Source organism: Oryx dammah, unplaced genomic scaffold, assembly GCF_014754425.2.
Source record: "Oryx dammah isolate SB20612 unplaced genomic scaffold, SCBI_Odam_1.1 HiC_scaffold_9, whole genome shotgun sequence".
NCBI classification, from domain to species: domain Eukaryota; kingdom Metazoa; phylum Chordata; class Mammalia; order Artiodactyla; family Bovidae; genus Oryx; species Oryx dammah.
The window spans coordinates 58,419,309-58,427,294 of NW_024070193.1; the positions used below are offsets into that span (position 1 = coordinate 58,419,309).

Consider the following 7,986-nt stretch of genomic DNA (forward strand, 5'->3'; position numbering starts at 1 on the left):
TATGGCTGTGACCCTCAGATAGGGGCGGTTGGAGGTGACAGTTGGGTGGTAGTGAATTTCAGCAGATCCCTGGGGGTAGCGTCATCACTGTATACCTAGATTAGGCTGAGAGAAGCACCTGATAGACGAGTTCATCATGGTCATCGAGAAGAGTTTTGTAGAAAGCCAAAATGACAACATTTTCCACGCAGCCTCCAGAGAATTATCTGTTACACTGTAATAGATGAGCTTTGTTTGGCCTGTGGGTGGGGCCAGTTATTGCTTAAGGGCCTGTGGTATCTCAGCTCTTACCTTAGTTTGTTGTCTAAAGTAAATAAATGACCTGTGATTTACAGAGTGCCGGGCTGGAGTCTTTAGTGAGAATATTTTACTCACTTCGTGGGTCATGAAGCACAGCTTTAACTTGCTTAAACTCCTCTGTTTCTTGTCATCTTCTTTTCAAAGTAACCATGGAGTTAAAACTCTAATGAGTCTGTGCTTGGCCAGCTTTGAAAGAACAGATAGATCTTCCTCGACTTGCAATGGGTCCGTGTTTCAGTGAACCCATTATAAGTTCAGAATATCCTTGGTTGGAAACACATTTAACACAGAGCTTGGCCCTGACCCCTGAGGTCTGCCCAGGACGCTTCACAGTTAGGCTACAGCTGGGCAGAGTCATCTGTCTCAAACCTAATTTGAAAACTATCTCATGGAATTTATTGAGTCCCGTGCTGAAGGTGGAAAGTGTAATGGTTGTCTGGGTGCAGAACGGTTTTAAGTATGTTGAGCAGGATCGTGCAGCTGATGGGGAGCTCTGGCCACGCAGCCTCAGCAAGGAGGCTTATCTCTTGCTTGGGAAAAGATTGAAACTCAAAAGTGCAAGTATGGTTTCTACCAGACGTCTTGTTTAGTACCACGGTAAAATGGAACTGTTACACTGAACTGTTAAACTGAACCATTCCAAGTTGGGGAGCATCTGAAATTTAGGGCAGGTAGTCTGCGTGTTCATTGCCTTTGAAGAAATTTAGGGCAGGTGGTCTGCGTGTTCATTGCCTTCGAATGGTCTCTCTGTTTTCCAAACTATAGATTGTGACTTCTTAGTGGTTTGCAAAAGCAACTAGTGGATTAACACAGCATTAAAAAAGAAAAGAGGAATAGAAAATAACAATGCAATAGTAAGGGCAAATATTGTTTTGTGGAACTTTTGTTTTTATACAGTATGTAGACATGAAAACAGATATATGTGTATATTGGTGATGAAAAATGTATTTCTTCCCAGGGGTTGTTATGAAAAGGTTTTAAAAGAAAATCCCCCCCCCCCTCTCCCCCCCACCCCCAAAAAAGAAAATCCATTTCTGGGACTCAACTGCTGGTACAGTGGACGTAGGCACAGTCTCTGGTCTGGAGGATCCCACAGCCGTGGAGTACCGAGGCCCAGGTGCCACTGCTGAGCCCACGCGCAGTGCCTGCTGAACCCAGGGCCTGGAGCCCAGCTCTGCAGCGAGACGCCTGCGCAGCACAGTTACTGCAGCTAGAGGGGGCCGGTGCAGAGCAGTCAAGATCTGCTGCTGCTGCTGCTGCTAAGTCGCTTCAGTCGTGTCCGACCCTGTGCGACCCCGTAGATGGCAGCCCACCAGGCTCCGCCGTCCCTGGGATTCTCCAGGCAAGAACACTGGAGTGGGTTGCCATTTCCTTCTCCAATGCATGAAAATGAAAAGTAATAGTGAAGTCGCTCAGTCGTGTCCAACTCTTAGTGACCCCATGGACTGCAGCCTACCAGGCTCCTCCGTCCATGGAATTTTCCAGGCAAGAGCACTGGAGTGGGGTGCCATTGTCTTCTCTGAGTAAAGAGCTAGTGCCCCAAAAATTAGTAAATAAATTTTAAAAAATCCATTTATATAAATTAGCACTGGGTTGCATTCCTTTAGGAATAACATTTACTCTTTTCTCATTTAAAATTTTAACATATGCAAGTAAATATTTAGATTAAACACTTATTTGGCTTATTTAAATTAATGCTACATCAGCAGTTTTTATGTTGGAGAATTTAGCCTCATATTTCATTTGTCATAGCCTACTGGTTCTGTATATAATAAATGAAGTGTAATGAGAAGGAAGAACTGCCAGCAGATTTTCCTCTGTTCATTCTCAGACTGTCATCAAGTAATCCTTGAGGCTCCTGAGCGAAAATAAATTTATACGGTTGTGATTAGAAAGACTTTGTTTAGTTGGTTTGATTCAGAAGTACCTGAAATACAGCAATATATTTAATGAGAAGATCACTTGGAAGGGACCTATATGGAAGGCGCTGTAGAGGTCTTGCCTAAGCTACTGACTCAGGACTCTGTTAATACAGCAGATTAACTGCTCTGAGGTTTTATAAGAGGCGACATGAGAAGCATGGATGCTTAGTGACATTGAATTAAAAGCGGCTTGGAAGGAAACTGGATTTGTTTATTGTATTGGATAATCCTTAGAGACAACCATAATGTAAAACTGAGTATATTTGCAGATTAAGTATCTGACAGTGAAAAGCCTAGAATATGTTCCTGTATGATTTATTTTTTTGTGTTTATTTAATGGACTAAAAATTCAATAGTCAGTATTATTCTAATACTGTTAATATTCCATATTGAAATAGAGTAAATATTGAGTATATCTTGGAGATGGAATTTGAAGGTAGAGAGATTCTTATATTTTAGTTTTCAAAATTTTTACCTAGAGTATACATTATTTTTGTAATAAAAATACTTCTAAATATCTGGAGTTACTCTCTTATAACTCTTTCCCATACAAATCAGTTGAATGATTATCTCTAAAAAAAGTTAAATTATTTTTGGGAGACTGCATAAAACTCGTCTTTTTCAGAGACTGCCAGTTGGGTCATCATTTTTGGCACCATAGCAATGACTTTTAATTGTTGATCGCATTAATTGTTTTTAATGTGAAGGTGGTTGCAGTGAAAGCCATTTTCACATAATTGAAGTTTAGGTTTTTGAAAAGTTTAAGTGTGTTTAGGCATGTCTTTCATTTTATCAGAAGTCCTCTAAAATTATGTAGGCCATTCTAGAAGTGAGTTCCCCTTAGAGGTTTTCAAAGCTGATCAATGTTTGAGTTTTTGATGACTGTTAGAGAAATTGTCAGTGAAGCTATAATAGGAATTTATGCCCGTTTCTAATTTATAGGGTCATTCATGTGATTTGGTAACCAATATACTCACATCATTCTTATTTCTTTGAACTTTGAGGCTTTTTAGTTGCTTATCATCCCCACCACCCTTTTCCCCCTCTTTCTACTGGTGCACTTTCTTTCATATTTAGTTAGAATCTGTGGCCCATATATATTTCATTTAAACACCCAAGCTGTTATCTGCTTTTTTTCTTCAAAGACTTTTGAAAGGTATTCATTCACACACTCGCCAGGGCTTTTGAAAATAAAATCATGAAGATGATGGTTGTTCTTACCTTTTCTTTCTGTGCTGTTAACTGCTGTGTTTGCAGCCCCTGCCCCAGACTCGCCCCACTGTGAACAGTCTCTCCATCTCTCATTCTGTAGATGGATGCCTTCGCTGGTGCCTGAGAAGCTTAAGGCAGGCTCTCCATAAAGACTGACTCTATGAAAGTTCATCAACTTCACAGGATATGTATTTGTAAAGTATAAAAATTTAAAAATAACATCTGTATAGAGATATCTAAAAGTGTTAGTCACTTTACGAATTGATTTTGTGTAATTTTCAGGTTTTATTATAAATTAGGGTGATGTCCATATTTCTGTTATTCTGCACAGCTTACTTTTTATAATGTTCAGGCTTTTTATTTATTGCTGATGGTTCAGCTGAATATGTGTGCCTGTGTTGCGGGCAGTGTTGGAACGTAACGCTGTCACCACATGTGGTAGGGTAGCGCGTTCCTGTCGTGCAGATGGGGAAGATGAGGCCTCTGTGCGCGTTCACGCTGCTGATGGATGGAGCAGTTGCAGTCCAGACCAGGGTGTCTGGCTCTCAAGCTGGTACAGTGCCTGCCCTTAGTATCCGTCGTAGTGCTGTGGAAAATGCTCACAGAACCAACATAGGATGCCTTTTCTTTTGTGCTCACCAGTGTCATTTTCTTAATACGAACGGGAATGTTTGTAGTGGATACACATAGTGGATATAGCCTCCATCTTTCTAATTGAAAGCTGATGGTTTTCCTTGTTGATAATGTAGCCAGCTGTTCCCCTTCCTGCTGAGTCCCGTGCTGGTGATGTAGTTGCTTGGTATCCTACTCTTGCTGTCCCCATGGACTGTAGCCTGCCAGGCTCCTCTGTCCGTGGGATTCTCCAGGCAGGAGTACTGGAGTGGGGTGCCGTTTGCTTCTCCAGGGGGTCTTCCTGGCCCGGGGATTGGAGCCGGGTCTCCTGCACCGCAGGGGGATCCTTCACCAGCCGAGCCGCCAGGCCCAGAGGACCGTGAAGAGGCTCCTCTCACTGCCTTGCCGGGCCTGCTCTTTGGAGGTGCGGTGTGGCCCCAGCACCCGCAGCACCCGCGCCGTCCTCCCTGCTGCCTGGGGGTCTCCTCTCCGCTGCTGTAAGCGTTGGCCCCGACTCAGTCTTCTGTGGGGTCCTCGGGCAGAGGTCCTCGCAGGTTACTTGAGCGTCAGGCGGGGCGAGCAGTGTCCTCTGCTCATCTGTCAGCAGGACCCTTACTTCCGTTCTGTGATGCTCATCACCTCTGGCCTTAACTTCTGGAGTTCGGTTAAGTGAGTTCTTAAAGTTAGATACTGAAGTCTAAGCACAAGCTCCCCCCCCCCGCTTTTTTTTTTTTTAAAAGCTTTCTTCTCTTACTCCATTAATCCTGTGATTCTTATTCTTTGAACTTGGAGGCTCTTGAGTCACTTACTACTCACCCCTTGAGTTTTTTGAAGGTCCATTACCTCCACACACACCCCGCCACCCCCCACCCCCCATTTGCATGGCCTGTAGCCAGCCTCTGTCTTATTTGAGGGAGAATACTATCATGTCTGATAGTATTAAATATTTTGATAAATCCCTAATTCTCAATCAGTGTAACTGTGTTAGGTTGCTCAAAGCAAGTTGATACATTCTCTGATTCCTTAAAGACAGAAAATGCCTCCTGTCTTTCTAATTGCCTGCTGTTCTCTGCGTTGGGTACACTGAACGTTCCCTACTCTCAGACTGTACCCTCTCTCCCCTCAATCCTAGGAAATGCTACTACTTTCTCTGTGGAGTGCGTAGAAGATGCCAGAAGAGAGCCCTGTCCACTGCTATTTCCACTTGGATAACTCAGCTGAGACTTCACATGTTTAGAACTTAACAACGTTCCTGCTCTCCGCATTTCTTATCTCAGTGAATGGTACCACTCTCTGGTTACATAGATCTGAACATGTGAGCATTATCTGTGACTTTCCAGTCCCTCTCCATACACCAAATCCAGCGTCCTAACCATCTCTACTAAGTCTGTTTCTTTCCATATTTCCTTTCATCACCATATTTCTATTGTCTGGAATAATGCAGAACCTTTTTAGCTGGCTTCCAGTGTTAAAAAAAATCTTCTGTTACAGAAAAAATGCATTCAGTGACACTTGTTAAAGAATGGTAAAGCAGACTTCTTTTTAATGGAAGCCGTCGTGGGGGTGTACTGAAATTTGAAATTTGGCTGAAGGAGAGTCTTTGTTACCAGTTCCTTCTGGTGAGACAGAACTAAAGATGATCCTGTGGTAGGGTGGTACTAGTAATATTTAGCTGAGGACTTGTTTTGTGCCAGGAACTTTTCTATGCACATTGCATTCATCTTGTTTAATTTCTATAACCTATTAGCTGAAAGCACTGTCATTAGCCACATTCTCCAAATGAGGGTATTGAGCAACAGTGAGGTTATAACTTGCCCATCTAGTGAGTAGAAGAACTAGGATTTGAATTTAGGCGATCTGGATCTAGAACCTATACCCATTAATGTTTTATCTTCAGCTAAAATAAACTAGTTGACAAATTGTATTATATTTGTATAGGTATAGTTTTCAATAAACTTTATGCTAATACAGTTTGTAGAGATCGTTTCCTTGTTTAGGTTATTAATTAGAAACTGTTTCTCACTTTAGTATGTAATATTTAGTTACAATTTGATATGTAAATTAATCTAAATGAATTTTTATGCAGTGTTTAATTAATTAAACATGCTTTGCTTTCTGTGGCCTACCTTATTTCTTCCATCACTATATTTAGGTTACTGTCTATTTTCCAGACGAAATAACCATTCCTACATCCACTTTCCATCTTCCAAAACTTTTATGAAATCTCTCATTTGGTGCAGTTTCTTCTGTGGTCTTTATCCTTCAGTTTATCCTTTTAAAAATCAGATTGCTGTGCATGTTAGTTATATGGGAAGAAGAAATAATCCAAACCCAAATCTTTGATTTCTTACGTTATGAAATGATGACCTCCAAGTTGTTTTGCTTTACTCCTTTGCCTTCTGTAAGCATAGAATGAGTTACTACTGTAAGGAAGTTTTGTTTTTACTCCATAAAATGTTTCTCTTATTAGAGAACAAATATGGACAATATTGGGAGAATATGAAACAAAATGCCTGACCATGGGTTTGTTTGAAGGAATTACTAAAAATGATTAATGCTGGATTATATTTTATTGAGCGTGAGTACGAATGGTGAATTAATCTTCATTCAGATTTGGGTAATTTGAAAGGTAAACATTATCTTGACTCTTTAAAAAGAACTAATACCAAGGAGTACCCATCAGGCCTCTCCATGAAATTCTCCAGGCAGGAATACTGGAGTGGGTCGGCATTCCTTTCTCCAGTGTGGATCTTCCCAACCCAGGGACTGAACTAGGGTCTCTTGCGTTGCAGGCAGATTCTGTACCATCTGAGCCACCAGGGAGGCCCCAGATACCGAGTAAGTGGCAAGAGCCATTTGTTGTAATTGGTGAAGACCTGTCAGTTTACCTGCATAACAAACCTTTGGCAGTGTTTGAATTTGAAAATCTTAAATTACTGCTGTTTTGTAAATGATGGCTTTTATCCGAGTAAGGAAAAACAAGTAGGAGGAATTTTGTGTGTTCCAGGCAGGGTTCTTTTGGTTGCCTGGTGTCAAAGATAGATCTAAGCTTGTGGTCTTTACAAGTTTAAGTAAGTCTTAGATGCTTATTCTGAGTTTGTAGAGTTTTTGCTGGGATCCAGGAAGAAGCTGAAGCAGAGCTTCAGAGAGAGGACAGAAAACAACTGCCTCTTGTCTTTATTTTTCATTCTCTGACACACGGCTTCCTTGTCAAGCACCAGTGGAAACCACTTATTATTTCTGCTTCTACTTCAACCGCCCTCCTTTTATTTTTCTGTCAAACTGACTGTCTAGTTCGCATCCTTCCATGTAGGGTAGGACTATGAATTTTAATTTAGCAGATTAACCAAAAAACTGTGTTGTGGTGAAATACAAACAGGACAAGTTATAATGATTTTTCCAGTGTATTTAGTCAGTATGGATGATCCAGGGTGGAGGTGCTCTGCATTTAAAAAACCTGAAGATTCATTCTGTAAGCTTTCAAAATTATGCTTATAAAAACATGTCTATCCTGCATTTAGCTGAAAATGTTATATTGAAATTACAGTAGGGATATTTTTAAAAATAAAATTATCCACATGACATCATTGGCTTGTCTGTAAACTGAGAACAGGTAGCTTTCAGCTCTAAATTCAAGTTCGAGATGCATTTCTTCCTATAGAGTTAATTGCTAAATGCAATTTTTATAAAAGGATGAGCATTTGGATTATGTCTGAGTTCATGGTGATTTATGAGGAAGAATCTGGTAATTTTTTTTTTTCTTCACAGCATCTTGAAGCGCTGGAAGCGAGTAGCAATTCCCGGTTATTTCTAAAGCAGTGGTTCTCATTGGGGGTGCGTGTTGGGTGTGTTTCCACTTTTTAAAGGGCTTTTGGCAATTCCTGGGTATATTCTGTCTGTCACAGTGTGGGGCGTAGGGGTTATGTGTGCTGTTGGTGTG

The 7,986-nt window shown here is 41.1% G+C and overlaps 1 long non-coding RNA gene across 1 annotated transcript; it reads left to right on the top strand.

The window, feature by feature from the left end:
- The first annotated feature begins 233 nt into the window (after positions 1-233).
- On the top strand, positions 234-7,628 carry LOC120867896. Its single transcript, XR_005722063.1, has 2 exons — positions 234-971; positions 1,013-7,628. It is a non-coding gene; the product is annotated as an uncharacterized LOC120867896 (long non-coding RNA).
- The last annotated feature ends 358 nt before the right edge of the window (positions 7,629-7,986 follow it).